The following is an 18,359-nucleotide window of genomic DNA, read 5'->3' on the forward strand; positions in this document are numbered from 1 at the left end:
GCTTCATAGTATCGTCTACTCAATAATGTGAAGTGTCCGAGTAAGTTGATATCGGTCATTTCCGCCGTCATAATTGTTCTCAAAGTTAATACTATAACTTTAGGAGTGTATCCCTTCAATTTGCAAAAGAGTGGCTACCCGTAAATAGTGTAAATATTCAGCTAATTTTGAAAACACTACTCAGTCAATGGACCTATTTTGTTTTTCTAGCGAATCAAATTACCAATGAAAATAACCAATTTCTAGTGCTATAAACTGAATCAATTTGATGCAACTGATGTGTGTACGTGCACGTTATTGCTCTTATGTGTGTGTATGCGTGTGTCGGTCTCAAGTGAGCATGCGTGTATGTGTGCAAGCGTCGTGCGTCTGTGTGCGCGTGTGTTTGTATGCGCGTGTTCAAAATAAGAAGAACATACTCCGGTGCATCTTGCCAAGGCAAAGCCTTACTCACAAATAAGTCGTAAGCTTCAGTGTGTTTTTATATCACTTTTCTCCGCCTTATAATAAGTATGATGGGTAGTTCAAAATTTTTATAGCATTTTTTTCTTTTTTTGGTAATATAAAGGTAAACGTGATATTAGTATTTATTACTTTTTAAGGTATTAAACCATAATATTTGAAATATTTTGAAGTGTGGACAAAACTGATAGACTGAATAAATATTCAGCGTTTTGTGGCTATTGTAAAATTTGACAAATTCTATTGAGTGACGTTAAAGCCACTAAGATGAGTAAAGCAGTTCCTGTGCAAATAATTTCCCCGCTTCCACTTTTTTTTTGTTGGAGCTCGCGACCTAAGTTCTTGTGTAAATAATGCTACCTTACTGACTTTCCCACTTTACTGATGTTGTTTATAGAAGTCAGTAGTATTAGATAGTGTGGCTAAGTTTAATTAGTCTCCGCTGTTTAACGGCGCCAAGCTACGCTGTCAGCTGTCACAGTCCACGTTGGAAAGCTCCAAAGTAATTTCGGAGGTTTCTTTACTATGCATACAAGCCTAAACTGGGGAGAGCTTTACTTTTCTCCCCCAACGTCTGCATCGCAATGCGGTCATAACGAATGGTGCTCGCTTCCACGATTGCTGCTCGCTATCAAATAACTTCAACTACGTTACTGCCACCACGGCGAATGTATGGTTTCGTATTCCTGTCGGAAATTACCAACAACGTTGTTTAACTGGGCAGAAGACCGTATCGTAAATTTCGCACTGAGCGTACAGGCATACACATCATGAGCTTGGTTTTCTAAATGCGCTATGAACGCCCAATTATCGCGGAAAGCCATGTTAAGGTTTGCCTTAATTAGAACAGCGTGATAAACGCGAGAGAATCGCCTCTACGAGTGAAATTTGTTCACTGCGGCACCAATCGTAAATAAGCCTAAACTGACACGCAAGGTTGTCACATCTTGACGTTCGGGCATTGAAAACACGAATGCCAACTAATGAACGCATTCTAACACTTTTCGAAATATTGCTTTCGGCCACGACAAATTAAATTTCTCAGTGTCCCTGAAGAGGAGTTCTATTAGAACATGCTGCTTAGAGTATATATCTAAACATATTATTATGAGACGGGAACGCGAACTCAGTCTTTACGAAATACACTGACTATTTATATATGTGCTTTCTTTCTCCCACATGAGTCGGAATGTCCCCTTCTGATGCGGGGATTCCTTTCTCCTAGTCCGTGAGTGCAGTAGCTGATATGGCATGGCGAAGCGCGCACCGAGTGTTGCTGTGGTGACGGTAGCTTAGGGCGCACTTTCGCTGACCCAGCCAAGAAACAAGGCCACACCTGCAGGTGGTTGCTGCGGCAGTTGTTGGCGATGGCGTCAGTTTGAGCAGGAGAGGTAACACGTCCGTTCTGGAAGCAGCATTTGTGAACGCCAACTATAAGGGCGCTTTTGCCAAACTAGCCGAAAAAGCCTTTCACTTAAGAAAATGGCAGCGCATCCAACGCACTATGTCTCGATCTATGCATGCAGCAAAACTTGGTGTCGCAAATTATTAAAGTCGTTCTTACTTGTTAGGTGCCGCGTCAATAAAGGCTGTCAAGGCCGTTTCAACGCAACCAGCTGTTTAAGGGTACAAATGAAGCACGGTGCCTTTCTGCGCCAATTGTTTTTGACTCCGGAACTCCCCTTGGAGACACACGTGGGAGGGTGTGTCCCCAAGAGAGGTCGCAGAACACAAGTGCAACGCGAGATCACCTCCTCCGGCGTCTTCACTGCCGCCTCAAGGTGGATATAAGCCGTCGTGGCTCTTTGCCCTCTCCACCCGTGGTTAGCGTCCGAAGTGCGCCTCCGCAGGCCGGCTTTACACTTTGAACGCCCTACTAAGGTGTGAGATCTGTGACTGATCTTTCAATGAGCCAAGTGCTGGTCAGAGACCTATTCTGCAAGGAAGCAGCGGCCCGTCAAAGCTGAGGATGCTAAAAAAATCAATAAAAGTGAAAAAAAAAGTTTGCAAACGCCGTACATCAATCTCGGAGAGAGATTTATTGACTTTTATGGGAAAATCAAATCAAAACTGATTTATACTGCTATAACTCATATTATAATTTGTACGAAGTCATTTCAAGAAAATAATGCGATAAGTTAACAGTAAGCTTAGTTTTTTTTATAATCCGTATAGCTTGGGTATTCTGTCTATTTCCCTACTTATATAAAAACGCGTGTAAAAACCAGATGCCTATGATTTTACTGTTGCGAACAGATAAAGCGCAAACGCGAGATTGTGGTGTTCGTGCAGGCAGACCACAAGATATTTCTTTTTTGCCTGCCTCAACGTCACCTGCTCTCTAAGCAACGGTATTACGCGACTGCCCAAGTAATGCGCAAAAGAAACGAAAAAAAAAAGGCGTCATTCGCCGGGATTTATGGCGAGGCGTAAAATTACGCCCGCCTGCTGTGCACCACGATTGAAGCCACGGCATGGAAAATTGCGAGCATACGCTGCTAGACAGAAGTGAAAAAGTTCCGCCCATCTCATGCAGCAGCAAACAGACTTATGCAGCTTATAATGACCGCAGTAACGACACACTCATTTCTCCTCCAGAAAAAGCAAGTTGAATTACTCCCTGACATTATCAGGCCCCCATAGTTTTTCCGCGCTATGAGATAAACGTCAGTGTAATCCGTCAGACTTCAATAAAATTCACACGAATGATACAGCGTCTGTTGGTCGGCGTTAGGTGTACATCATCATCATCATTATTATTATCATCATCATCATAATCATCATCATCATCATCATCATCATCATCAGCCTGCCCACTGCAGGGCAAAGGCATCTCCTATGATCCACCAGTCAACCTGGTGTTGTGCTTTCTGCTGCCACATTATAGCTGTGAACTTTTTTATCTAATCAGCACCTCTAACTTTCTTTCTCCCCTTCGTGCGTTCACCTTCTCTGTAATTCCAGTCAGTTACCATTGATGGCCAGCGGTTATCCTGGTTACGTGTTACGTGCCCGGCCCTTGTTCATTTCTTCTTGATTTGAACTATACTATCCCTAACTCCAGTTTGTATCCTAACCAACTCTGCTCTCTTCTTGTCTATTAAGGTTGCACCTATCGTTTTCCTTTCCATCGCTCACTGCGTCGTCCTCAATTTAAGGTGAACCCTCTTTGTAAGCCCCCAAGTTTTTGCTCTGTATGTTAGTACTGGCAATTTGCAGCTGTTATATACCTTCCTCTTGAGGGTTATTGGTAGATTACCATTCACGAATTGAGAATGCTTGCCGAATGTGATCCACGCCATCCCTATTATTTTAATTATTTTATTCTCAAGACTCGGCTCCATAGTTACTACCTGTCTTAAGTACACATATTTCTTTACAACTTCTAGCTTCTTTCCTCCACTTATCGTAAAGTGTTTTCTTTTTCTGCCGAAACTGATGCACATTACGTTAGTTTTGCACATATTAATTTCAGGGCTACTCTTCTACTTTCCAGGTCCAATTCAGTAATCATGAGCAGTAATTCGTCCCCTGAATTACTCACTAAGGCAACGTATTCAGCGAATCGCAGGTTACTAATATACTCTCCATTAACTCTTATCCCTAACTCTTTCCAATCTAAAGTCCTGAAAACGTCCCGTAAACATGCGGTGAATAGCAATGAAGAAATCGTGTTTTCTTTATTTACACACTTTTTTATTGGTATTCTGTCGCTTTATGTATGGAGAACAACCCTGGCTGTGGATTCACTGTAGATTACTTCCAGTGTGTTTGTGTAGGGTTAGTAGACGCCTTGATTCCGTAGTGCATGCCTGCATTACTGCTGACGTCTCGGCTGAGTCAAACGCCTTCTCGTAACCTATGAGGGCTGTGTACAGGGGTTGGCTGTATTCTGCGCATTTCTCTATTACCTGATTGATAGTATGAATATGGTCTATTGTGGAGTAACCTGTATGAAATCCTGCTTGGTCCTTTGATTGAACTCTAATGTCAGCCTAATTGTATTAACTATATTTTTGTAAATCGTTTGCAGATAACGGACAGAAAGCTGGTAGGCCTGTAATTTTTTCAAGTCCTTGACGTCACCTTAGGTATACCAATGTCCGCAAAAAGATGACGTTTGGGAACAACTAGATCAGGAGTCTTTTTCTCACTCCCTCAATATCTTTCTCTCTTTTATTATTTTTTAATGCTGACCAGTTCATAAACTGGGTCGTTTCCTGGCCAACCACATTTTAGTTCTTTGTGCATGGAAATCACTCTTCGAAAGAAAACAACGAGTGAAAACACGATGCGCCCCAAAAATCACGGCTACCTCGCATTGCACGCTCAAATCATACGTGCGCCGCTGTTCCAGGAAGTACGGAGCCCATCACGAGGCGACAGTTTGTCGTGGAAGCAAAGCGCAAGGAGAGGAGCGAAATCCGATCAAGGTTTACAATCACTCGTAACTGGCTTAATCGTTTCTGCGCCTCCTTCGTCGCGACAGCGAGAAAGCGCGCGAGGGACCTTTTTACTGTCGCCTTTTAAGGCCATAAAACATGTGCGAGCACACACAAACGGACACTCACAGAACCAGAGAGACGGAGACGCAGGAAACACGCGGTGCTCATTAAGTGCCTGAGCTGACTGGAGTTCGCTTGGGTTGCATTAGCGTCATTCGGACCGAATCACTGCCGAGGACTGAACGCAATGCAGAACCGACAGTAGCTGCCGAAGCGAAAAGGCGTGCGCGCTGCCTCTCTTAGTGCCATCTATATTCGCTTGCCACCCGCTGGGACACGTCGGTGGTCCTGCGCAGCAAACGAAGATGTTGAGATGTTCGCAGAGAAGAAAAAGAGGAGGTTGATCGCAATTCACGGTCGTATACGTCTGTGAGAGACAGATCTGGTCCAGGCTTTGCCAGTTCCTTCGTCAGTCCAATTCTTCTTGCTCCCAGCGGGGACGGCCGACGACGGCGCATCACTGTATGCGGACAATGGCGAACTGCCTATATCGGAGATGACGAAGGGTGCAAGCGCTCCCAAAGTCCAGGTTACTGCGCGACGCACAATGAGTGCTGGTTTCTGTGGTACTTATTTGGCTCCCCCACCGGCCGCGGTAAGCGAAGGTCTCGCTATTAACGGTTCGCAGTTTCGGAACAAGATGGCTGCATCTGCCAACAGGAATTATCGTGTGAGGACTGTGACTTAATCGGTTTCTCTATCCTTTTCTCTCTTTTTTCTTATTCATTTCTTCTTAAATTCATTCTGTATTACACAGGGAGGAAAATAATGTGCAGCTCTTCCTCGATCTGACTTTTCTGAAGAGAGAGAGAGAAAGATTCTGCTCAGTTGGAGCTCCTAGGTTCAGTTCTCGTAATTCCTGCCACGGGTAACGCAGATCAGCAGAGACGGCTCGACTATTTTTATTTCAAAGTAAGCTATCGTTTCGTTCTTAATTTTGTTCTAAAGAGTTATTCGTGCGACTAAGAAACAGATTGATCCGGCACACGAAGTGTGTATCTTTTCGTAAAATGATCACGAGTGAAGGCCGCTCATTTCGTTCATTTCATTGGCACGAGACGCAATAAAACCTTCCTCGGGATTGCGTTAACGCTTTTGGAGAGGATGGGTAACTAGAGATGCGAAGACAGATGTAAGAAAATGCAAACCCGCTGATGAGAATACCTCGCTGCTTATCAATTTTACTGACGACTGAAAACTTCTTGGAGTTCAGACTCCTTACTAATCACCGGACAAAATATGTGTTCATACTGCACGCGAGTCGCTTCTGTCAGACCACAGGCAAGAATAGCCCCATTGTCAGTGATACCCTTCATGTAAGTAGTTTTTTTTTTTTGTGTGTGTGGGGGGGGGGGGGGGGGTGTTTGTTTATATTGTCCTTCTAGTCGTCATTCCTTTAAGTCTGGCGAAGTGCCTTTGTATGAGACAGCTTGTTTGGTAAGCCGAGCGTGGTTTCCGACTGAGGCAGCTGTTTTCTTTTCTAGACTCTGAATATTACTGCAAGCACGAGGTCAAATAATTGGATGACTTGTCGCTGGCGCAGAAGAGTTCACGACCCCATGCCCGAGAGGGCATTCTTCATATATGTACCGCCCTCGCGAAGCCCGAGAAAGCGCAGTCACTCGGGCGGCGCAATACTATGACCAGCGGCCCGTGGAAGCCGCGGGGAACTGGAAAGCCCCGTGGGGCCGTGTTTCTGAATGTGACGGCTCCAAGCAAGAAACGCTTTTGCGCATTTTTTCTTGGACGGTGCAGGGAGGTATGTGGTCTTCGCTTCGGCGCCGGAAAAGGGGTTGCCTCTGCTGCTGCTGTCTTACACATAGTTCGCGCAGTGGAGGAAGAAGACGTTCCATCTGCCGGTTTCGAGGCTTCTCTGCCTGCCGCAGTTTCTCTGTATTGCTTGCTGCATGGGGTATATTGGTCTGACAGCAGCCTTGTTTGCATAATGCGTCAGCCGCGTAAATGGTATGTTAGCTCTTCGTTTTTGTATATCTTTCTCTTCTCTGTCGATTCGGTCATTTCGCTCGAGAGCATCTAAAATGATCCATTCAACTTCTTATCGACAAGTTATCGCGCGGTTTGATATCCCTAAGCGGCGAAAAACCACGCACTTATGTATTTTAGTACTTGCAGATTTTCGACTTTTAGGTATAATTATTAACAAACTATGCGGTTCGTTGAAAAGTAATGTCGGTGGTTACATTGTAGAAAGACTCCACGTCACAGTGCGCCAGGAATAGTTGTGATTGCTTAAGGAGAAAATCAACTTAGGTGCGCATGGTCGTTCAATCGTTTGCGACCCTATCGAGAGTAACGATAATTTTTTTCTGCGAAACTTGTTTTTTTTTTCTAGCTCAACTCGCAACGCAGTTTTCAATGAAACAAATGATTACCGTGGAGCATTGTGCACAGTCCACAACTCCACAGTGGAAACATATCCTATGATGAAAACAGCTTTTATTCATAATTTTTCCTCGGAACGTTAAGCCAACCATTGACACCTAAAGTATCGTGAAGAGGTCCGCGATGAATCACGTGCTGGAAGTCCATCAGTGACCATTACCCACGAAAACATGACACCCGTGAGAGAACTTTCGAAGTCAGAGTGTCGTGTAAGTGTCCGTTTAGTGGAACCCAATATTAAACACTCCGAAAAGTACAAGGGCTGAATTCACAATACCATTAGGTACGTTATATTGTAAGTGCATTTTTTCCATTGGTCAGCCTGCATCCTTAATTATTTGTCACGCATCGTTAATGGCTGAAATATTTTCCATGAAAAATTATAGTCGTAGGTTTTTGGTGAAAATGAACCCAATTGGCAATATTTTGACGAATACTTATGCAAATGCGAAGAAAACCCAAAGCGTTCATGCACTCCCAAAGACCAGACGAATTAAAATAGGACTGGAACACTTGAGATTGTGTGAAAGTTAGGCCCACTATTTACACAATGAAACCACAGGTGATCAATCTCACGTTATTCAATGCAGCCGCGGAATAAAAAGGCAGGGTGTCACGTTCTACACTTCAACGTCTCGTTGTCGCCCAGAGGCCATAGTGAGCAGCCCAAAAAGTCATGCCTCTTGTGTTCTTAGGCAGGAGGCTCATCCATTGTGTGATCTTACCACATGTCACACTCGTCAACGCCAAATTTATACGTGGAAGTGCTCTACGTACTCAAACAAAAGGTTTGTCTTGTCGTGACTGACTGAAAACTTCACCAAGTCAACGCGCCCAGCCCCCATTCCCGTGGCACACTTCCTGGCCGGTTGATGTATGCCAGGTCCTGACATGGCTCGGATTTCATTTTGTTTGCGCGCGTGAAACTGTTCAACAAAAGGCATCATTTCTGAACTGTTGACAAAGTCGGAAAGGCATGAACCATGCCTCCAATAAACATTCGGCAGGATACTTATCGTGATGCCATCAATGCCTAGAGAGAGAAGAGGGGGGGGGGGGGGTTCATTATGGGAAAAAGCTGTGAAATCAGCCTGAATCCATTTTCTCAGCGTTAGGTGAAGGAAGAAAACGGTAACTAAAGTAGAGAGATAGTGTTGAAGATGATGAGGATTAAGGCGATAGTGTTTCGAAATCTTATTGACTAGAAGTTATTTACAATCATTTTTGTACTTCTGTCTCAAGCAAAAACTTTTCCAGAGCTGAAAGCATTTATCGATGCACGAGAAGCCTTTTTGAAACTTCTTATTGCATTGCACCGATCTGATGTACAAACTTCTTAATAGACCAACTGACACTATTCTTCATCCAAACATGCGTTGGTGCAAGTACTTGTGTTTTATTTGAGCCACTTAGAACACAGAGTAGGCACCGCTCTGGGGAACTGGAGCTACGCAAAGAAATATTACACCCGAACCTTCGCGAAGCGCTCTTGTCTCACTCAGCACGATGACGTGAATTCAATTCGCGGCCATGGTGGCCTCCTTCTGATTGTGGTGAAGTGCAAAATCACCCACGCATTTAAACGTTGGTTCACGTGAAAATGAACTCCAGCTAGTCCCAAATAATTCAGTCAGCCATTAACGAGTGCATCATGAACATATGGCTGTTTTCATGCGTAAGTATAAATAATTTATTTGATTTCCTATTTTCAGTGTGTGTTAAGCCCGGAAATTTTAAAACCCAATGACAGCCACAGCGCCTCGTTTTAATCGTTGTTTTGTGCTTGGGCTTTTAAATAGTGTTCTCATATTTAAAAACGATAGTCTTTCTTGGGGACTTTCGACAAAAAAATTTGGGATGTCTGTCTGTCTGTACATTTGTCTGTTTGTCCGCCCTAACCAATACCTCAAACGACACCAAACGGCCAACCCCATCCACAGCGCCCACTGGTATTGCTCAAGATTCAGCATTCATACTTGTGCGATTGTCAATTAAAAAGCAATTATTGCGCATATCTGAGCCACCTTAACAACACATCGATGTTTTGTATGTGTGCCTTTATACTAGAGAAGGCACACACGTAATTTTAAGGACCGTACTGTTTATCACGCTGCGCTGACAGTGCAACGCGGTGCTCCAAAAGGTAAGTGCTTCCAAAGTTTCGCTAAGATGACATGGCGGTCGCACCTGCCCATCGCTTTGAGTCCTACACGTTATCACCTCCGAGACAAGTGCGCATCTTTCTGCACGTGAGCGCATGCCTTCCTTCGTTTTCGAACTACCAGATGGCGCTCGTGTCTAACCTGCCTCGATGCGCTCGTTCGCCTCCGCTACACGCTCGAGGCACTCTAACATAGCGCCTCCAAAATACCATTCACCAGTTTTCTTGCGCAGAACAGCAAATAAACGTTTTGTTCATTCTCTCCAGACGCAAGATTATCGTCTTTCCACGACATTTGCAGTGTAACGTGCAGATTCGGGGCCAGTTTTTTTGGTACTGCAGTTTACCATGCTTTTCTTTGTTCTCCTCGGTGTCCAATGAATAAAGCTGTGTTTACGTGTTAGTCGGAATATCAGCTACCAGACCTAAAAAACTTAAATTAAGCAGAATAACTTGTGAGTCATGAAGCTTTTTTAGTCACAAAGGTAAAGGTTTTTTTTAGCTTCGCGCCTTTTGTAAGTGTGCCATACAAGACGTCCCCATGTTTCCATGCCACCCTGTGGGCTCACTCTTACGACTTTTTTTTTTTTTGCTAAACGAACGGAAGAAAAAAGAGCGCTTGTTTTCGCAATATTTTATGCGTGAAAAATTGTGGCCTTTCAAGTGCTGTTTGGTCAAATATCATGGTTTACTATTAGCTCATACTGAGCAGCAGCCGATGAAACATAAACACTCCAACCTCTCCTATTGTGTCATGTCAATAAACGTGGAAGGACAGAAGCTTTCACCAGCTTCTGCTTTCAAAATAATGTACAACTATGCGTTCACTTATGCCCTAGAAAGGCTGAACTTTATATGAGACGAAGGTGTCCTAGCGAATCCTCCCCTCCAGTGACTCGGCTGGTCCTTTGCCCAAAAACTTTTGCTCCGGAAAGACGGAGAACCGAGTCTTCAGCGTGTATGTCTTTCCTCGTTCCCTGTATCCGCCCGACATCTTTTTTGTTTCCCACTAAGCGATGTTTTACACCATTCCGCTTACGGAACACTTACACGCGGATGTGTGTGAGTGCGTGTGCGTGCGTGCGTGGGCGGGGAGGGGGCTGCTATAGACGGTCACAGCCTAAGAATAAATGTAAGCTCTACAAACAGCGCTTACCGTCCCACTAAGGCAAAATTTTCATAACTGTTTCATTCATTGCAATCGCCTATTTACACACCGTCAAGAAATTTTACGAATGAGAATTGAAACTTGAGCAAGTTGGTACAGTTTTATTTGGATATTAGCGGCACACTGAGAAACAATGACTAGGAAAACAGGGGGCACCACACGAGTGCTGACTCTCAACTCAATTTATTAAGAAAAACATGCAAATATAAAGGTGAACTGAAAAACATAACAGAAAAAATATATTCTTTGTTATCATCATGTGCAGGTGGCGCAAAATTTCACTACCTATGCACCACCTGCACATGATGATTACAATGAATATCTTTTCTCTGTTCTGTTCTTTTACTTCACCTTTATATTTGCATGTTTTTCTTGACAAATGCAAGTTGCGAGTCAGCGGCCGTGTTGTGCTGCTTCGTTTCCTAATATTCATCTCTCAGTGCGCTGCTGATATGAAGAAGAACCTTTCACGTATTTGAAGCATATGACCTGGCCGCGCAGACGCGTGCTCATTTCGATAGCTGTCGGTCAAAAATTTCCCTGCTTGGGCAACTTTATCGAAAATTCCGACTTCACCGATCAGACAAGCGTAACATTTTAACAAGAAACGACGAAGTTTTATTTCAAAAGTGCTTATGGTTTGAACTGGAATCGCCCATTATGGCTACTATGCCCAAGTGAATGAAAGACGTGTTGCAGTACTGGGAGCGTATTTATTCTTAGGTGGTAACCGACTATAGTTTGTATATGCACTGCACAACTATATATATATATATATATATATATATATATATATATATATATATATATATATATATATATATATATTGAATGAACTTGCAGATAGAACATCTGGAAAGGAAAGACTCTGACGAAGGCCGTGCCATGGCCGAACCGTTAGTAAAGACAATTTCCTTCTCAATTGTCCTATCTGCAAGTTTATTCAATATAGAAAATACCCGGACCTGTCGTGGCTTCCCTTCAATTTCTTCTTCAACCCTGGGTCCTGCGACAGCACTGAAGAAAAGGATGATTACCCTGTGCACACTCCTACCACAGCAGTTGTGGGAGATTCACAAAGTATATACATCAATACTTCGACCCCCTCTGCAATAGCGCACCAGCCTTCCTTTCGCAGTGTGATGTGCGTGACTTACTCGACTTAGTGCCCCGCTCAGCGTCCTGTCTTATTCTTCATGTTGGGACGGTCGATGTGACTCGAGTTCGGGACACGATGCGTTGGCAAAATACCGCAATCAACTGGAAAACATTGCGAAAGACCGCTCAGAAATTCGGAGAATTTACGCCACCCTGTTACTGCCTAGAAGTGGAAACCGTCGACAAAGGAACCGTAACCTGACATTTGTCCGACGCTGCAACAGAGAAGCAACAGTCTTCAACAAGATGCTTCGGAATTTTTGCCGCTATTCCCGGCTAGTTTGCTACCTCGATCATGAAATCGAATGGTTACCACCCACACGCGTCCTCGCAGCAGACGACCTTCATATGAGCTTCGAGGGTGTGTCGTTGCTTTCAAGACGCATCCGCCACTTGTGCTTCAGGAGACCGGTGGATGCGACATCAGCTGCCTGGTGCGATTCACCAACGAATGACTCTCCGCATCGAGTGGATCGAGCTGGGCGACCGTCAGCACCCAGTCATCCTAAAGCACAGCCGAACTCAAGAAACAACACTGCGCCGACAGCATCCCTCACCCTGACGAGCAAGCCTTCTGTAGCAGAGAACGTCACCTCAAAAGCATCGCGCGCCCACATGAACAAGTCGCAATCTACACAGCCTACGTCTGGCCTACCGCCGTCTGCGGTCGTTGCATCACTTTCGCCGTCTCAACCACGCTAAAGACTCCGGAACAGGGGCACTACCATGAGAGGAACGAACTGACTAACACAACGCCAGCTGGGCGAGAGTACTTTGTCTGTTGGCTCAATGAACTTTTTAAGGACCAGGAAGGTTATAGAAAAACGGACTCGTTGTGAATCGCACATTTCTATGCTTAGAATGTATGTCGCGGCAACAAGCGCTCCTAAAAGTTTGCAACTAAAACAGCAGCCGGCCACATCAGAAATGTCAAAGAAAAACCTGTCAAGGTGAAATGACACCTTAAATCGGGCGTCTGTTGAACTAACCAGCATACTTATTAGTCATTATGAATCATCAGAAAAAGGTCTGCGGAATCAGGAAAAACAGCTTGTGCAATCCTCTCAGTTTACGACTCAAGAATTAAAAACTCTCGAAATATACCAGTCACAGAAGTTAGCCGACCTGGATGCTAAAAAGTCAAAGAAGGTCGGCCGTGACAACTTAAGAAAAAAGGAATGCTCCCGACGAGGAAGCATTCTAACTACAGCTGAAATGCGCCAGCCCGAGCTGGAAAGTAAATCATCTGGACAGGATAACATTATAAATTTCACATGTTACGATCTATCATTTGAGGAACGTAGTGTCTTATCTCGAGGACTTAATTTTTGCTGTGCAACAGGAGGCTATAGTGAATTTCAGTTGGTGAAGGATCTTCACAATTTCGAACGTAACATGCGCCTCCGTGAGTACTTTTATAATCTGTCCTCGGATCACAATACCGATAGCTCATCATTGCCATCTTTCAAGCATTGGACGCCTCCCTCCCAAAGAGACAAATGTCTGGACCTTTAAATCAGAGCTGTACAACGCGATGTCATGCAGGCATACAAAGAACGTACACCATTGCACCGCAACCTTACTGACAGAGAGCAACAAGCAATTGAATCCCTCGCTAGTCGTAATGACGTAATTATAAAACCTGCAGATAAAGGAGGTGCCGTTGTTGTAATGGACAGAAGCACCTATATCAGCGAAGGCCATAGGCAGCTCAGTGATGCATCATATTATAAGCGGCAAGATCATGACCCAACAGACGAGTTCAAAGCTATTGTCCGTGATAGTCTGACTGCGCTCTTTAATGATAAAGAAACGAGCTACAGCACTCTAAAATTCATAACACCGTTGAGCCCAGAAGCTGGCAGGTTTTACCTTCTTCCCAAAATTCATAAGATAGATAATCCCGGTAGACCAATAATTTCTGGAATTGGAACAGTGACTGAGAACCTTTCCCGTTATGTAGATAGCCTCATCAACACCATTCCGTCCAGCTTTTCTTCTTGGACTCTGACGAAGGTCGTGCCACAGCTGAAACGTTAGTAAAGACAATTTCCTTTTCAAATGCACTATCTGCAAGTTCATTCAATATAGAAAATACCCGAACCTGTCGTGCCTTCCCTTCAATTTCTTATATATATATATATATATATATATATATATATATATATATATATATATATATATATAAAGCATGGTAAAGGTAAACGTGGCAGGACAGCAAGCACGCAGCATAGTTCGTTCTTAAAAGTAGAGATTCTCACTAAACCTATCTATCTTTTGCTATAAGTCAGAAAGAGTGATACACCTTTTTTTATATATCGTGTCTTAATATAGGTGGGCTAATAACGTCTTTAAATAAAACAGTTATGTGGTAAGACGGAAAAGAAAAGGCTGAAGAAAGACAGGGACGTTAACCAGTAAAGCATAACCAGTATGTTATCCTGCACAGGTAAAAGGGACGAGGAATGAAAGAAGACTAATAAAAGAGTGTTAGAGAGTGGGAGCACAAATGCACACTCGCATAACGTCACAAAGGTTGAAGACGTGCTTATGTTACCTTGACGACATCGTCATATTTTCGTCAACATTCGAACACTTGCAGCGCCTAGACGAAGTTCTGGTGTGTCTTGCACATGCTGGTCTCTAGCTGAACACAAAAATTGCCGAATGCCAACTTTGCTATATATACGGGAGAAAGAATGCGCTAGCCTCCTCATTCTGTGGAGCGAACATTGCCTTTCCGGCCGGGGTCGTCTGCGCGCGCGCTTATCTCGTGAACGAACAGGGAATGGGAGAGGGGGCGCTTAAAGTTGTCGCGCTATCGCGGCAAAAATCAGCGCGTGGCCCTTGCCCCCACAGCGGGTGGTAGCTTCTACGGGCTGCGCTCTCAACACGAAAAAACGGTGCCAAAAGTTTACCCGATTAATTGATATGTGGGTTTTATCGTCCCAAAGCCACCATATCATTATGAGAGACGCCGTAGTGGAGGGCTCCGGAAATTTCGACCTTCTGGAGTTCTTTAACATGCACCCAAATCTGAGCACAGGGGCCTACAACCTTTCCGCCTCCATCGAAAAGTGTACCTGGAGCAGCCGTCCACATATAGGCATGCTCTACGCATAACAAACTACCACCAGTGGCGACACACGACATATAGCCCTTGGTTCCAGCATGCACTGTCCACGGGAGGTACTTCTCATCAACGCCGTCACTACGCACGAGCCTTATTGTGGTCATCTACTGTGACCGCGCCGCAGGAACCTGGGTTAGTTAGCAATTGATTGATTGATTGATTGATATGTGGGGTTTAACGTCCCAAAACCACCATATGATTATGAGAGACGCCGTAGTGGAGGGCTCCGGAAATTTTGACCACCTGGGGTTCTTTAACGTGCACCCAAATCTGAGCACACGGGCCTACAACATTTCTGCCTCCATCGAAAATGCAGCCACCGCAGCCGGGATTCGAACCCGCGACCTGCGGGTCAGCAGCCGAGTACCTTAGCCACTAGACCACCACGGCGGGGCGGGTTAGTTAGCAAGTGCTAGTTTACTACAATTATTGTTGCTTCTAAAGATGCTAGTCTTGCTTCGTAAAACATCTGAATATGCTGATATTGCCTTCATTGTTTCGCATTTTTGGCAATACTGTGACTTTTTTTTTTGAAAAACAGAGCTCTTTAAGCTTTTCGTTACGCACGTGTGTGAACAGAAAATTTATTTACCTTGCCTTTGCGCGTTAATCTCGGTTGCCCTGAGCACGACATATTATCAGCGATGACTGTTATATTCTAATACCAAATTGACAGCCCCGTGCGCTATTAATAATAACAACTTCGTGATGCCCTTCTCATTAAACTGGCCCCGCCGCGGTGGTCTAGTGGCTAAGGTACTCGGCTGCTGACCCGCAGGGCGCGGGTTCGAATCCCGGCTGCGGCGGCTGCATTTCCGATGGAGGCGGAAATGTTGTAGGCCCGTGTGCTCAGATTTGGGTGCACGTTAAAGAACCCCAGGTGGTCTAAATTTCCGGAGCCCTCCACTACGGCGTCTCTCATAATCGTATAGTCGTTTTGGGACGTTAAACCCCACATATCAATCAATCAATCTCATTGAACTGAGTCTAACTGCCATCATTTGCACCGGTCAGGGTGCGCTACAACGGGGCACTCGCTCCCTCTCCCTGCCACACAAGCTGCTTCCCCTCAGCCCCTGCTTACTGCTATACAACATGGGCTTGCATGCGCCCTCAAGTAAGACGAAACCTGCAAGCCGAGCAGGAATATCTCAAATCTAGTAATGTCATGGTACTTTGCATTTCTAGTGAACGTTATGAGCAATCGGTTTACTGCCGAGAAAAGCAGTGATTTATACAAGTGCAATGCAGTAATTATCTCATGTGTTGTTTGCGAATGTGATACTCGGTGATTATTTCACATTTAATCATGTTCCCTGTCACTTGCGATGCACTGCACAAAAAATATTTTATGGAGAAGGGTAGGCGGGCCCATCTCCCAAAGATAGTTGTGGAAGGTAACGCCCTCTTCACGGGCGGACAAAGCACACAGAGGCGCAGAGAAGTACTTCAGGTTTTCGCAGCACTCGCCGTGGAGAAAAAATATATTCGCTTGTAACACACTGTGTCCAAAGAAGCTATGTGATAATGAATCATCATGAACTCGATCGCCACAGAGACTTTGAGTGGTGGTTTCGCAATTCCGTTTGTTTGCAGAACCAGAGCCGCAATGGCGAAGCGATCTTCGTTGGCGGCCTCGGCTGTGTATTCAACAACTTGGCGTATCTTGTTCGTACACCACCTCGCCCTCGATGAGACACTGCGATGTTTTGCTAACTTTGTCTACATGCTGTTTTGCTAACTTTGTCTACATACTTTTACACGCTGCATAAAGGCACGGTTACAGAAATTCTGAAAGAAACATGTGAACTAATTAGTGTCCTAAGGCGGAAACTGTAGATGACGAGCGAGAGCATCCACACATTGCTTCATTTTTTTAACAGCGATGCGGTAGATGCCATCGGCGTGCTCGTCCGCCATCTGGCAGATTTCTTGACCCTGTCGATTGGGTCATATGTAAAAGAAGTTCATAATTACACTCAAAAACATTTGTTTCGAAAGTTAGTTGATCCTCGCGGGGCTGTTCATTCGACTGTTTCCATCTGAAGCAGATTATCCGCATAGAGGAGCAGTGGCTGATGCAGTGTGGTCGAAAGCGCAGTCCTCGCTGACGTCACAGGCGAGAGGACGCCGCTCCATGATCTCAAAGCCAACAGCCTATCTCGCGGAGACGAAACACTGTTTCACCACCTCCTACGGTTTGCTGTAGCTTTTACGAATAAATGCCCTTTTCGTCTCGAAATCGTCCCGGGCGCGGTGTGCACAGTGATTCGCCCTACGTCTGGGCGCCTCGTACAGCCAAACTTCAGCAGGGTTCCCCTCTCACGCTTCCTTCTGAGTATGCTTTGCCACCTAGCTCCACCACCACAAAGCAAACGTGACGCTGATGCAAATTCTTATTTAAACTAGATTTTCTGCGTATAAAGCAAGTGCTGTCCCGTTGGACACCAGAGAAATTCAGAAGTTTTTTTTTTCTGTACTATTGAGAGCAAAATAACCAGCCACGGCACATGCCCAGTGGTCCAAGTCACTGTCAAAATGTTGACTGATGAGAAGAACTAACTCAATGCTCCATACCCACTGACCCATGTTGTTTCTACAGTTGTTTTCCTACCCAGTTCTTTCGGCGTAGCCTGCATGATAAATTATCCATCCAATTGCCAATACACCCTATCCCATGTTTTTGTGAAATTACAGATATAGGCAAACAAACTGGCAGACAAATATATTGTAAGCTGCGCGAAAGAACAATGTCGTTTTTCTTGTAATCGAATGCGGAATCACACATTTCATCTCTAAACAAAACAAAGGAAACACACGTTATTTCTTGCTTATCTATCTTCCTCTACATCCCGCAAATGTACGCGTACGTAGTACGTGCATGAGAACGAGAGAGGACAATTGGCTCGAGGAGCCGTATTATTCCCCTGGGGCTACTATCGCAGGCCTGTCGCCGTCACTCTAGCATCTTCGTGCGAACGGAGCCATAAGAGTAATGAGAAGGCGCGAGAGAAAAGGAGGCCGCCGCCTGGCCATATATATTGGCGGCCCATTCGAGTCGACGAGAAGTTATCCGGGCGGTCCCGTAGCCGCCGAATGAGAGGCAGGCAGCGGCCGCGGCAAATAAAGGGTCCTCTCGTATACCAACGGCGTGGTTCGCTTCGTACGATACACAGACGCGGCTACAAGAACCTGGCTTCCCCAATAATGACGCGCGCGATGCGCTCCTTCGTAACGCGGTCCTTTTGTGTTGAGAATTGATGTGGCCCACTACCGCGGAAAGCAGCCGAAGAAAGACCGGCGACCGGTTTCGATATACAGGGTGTTTCAAAAAGTAAAGGACAGAGTTCGTTACAACATTGTCGGGTG

Source organism: Rhipicephalus microplus, chromosome X (genome assembly GCF_043290135.1).
Source record: "Rhipicephalus microplus isolate Deutch F79 chromosome X, USDA_Rmic, whole genome shotgun sequence".
Classification (NCBI taxonomy): domain Eukaryota; kingdom Metazoa; phylum Arthropoda; class Arachnida; order Ixodida; family Ixodidae; genus Rhipicephalus; species Rhipicephalus microplus.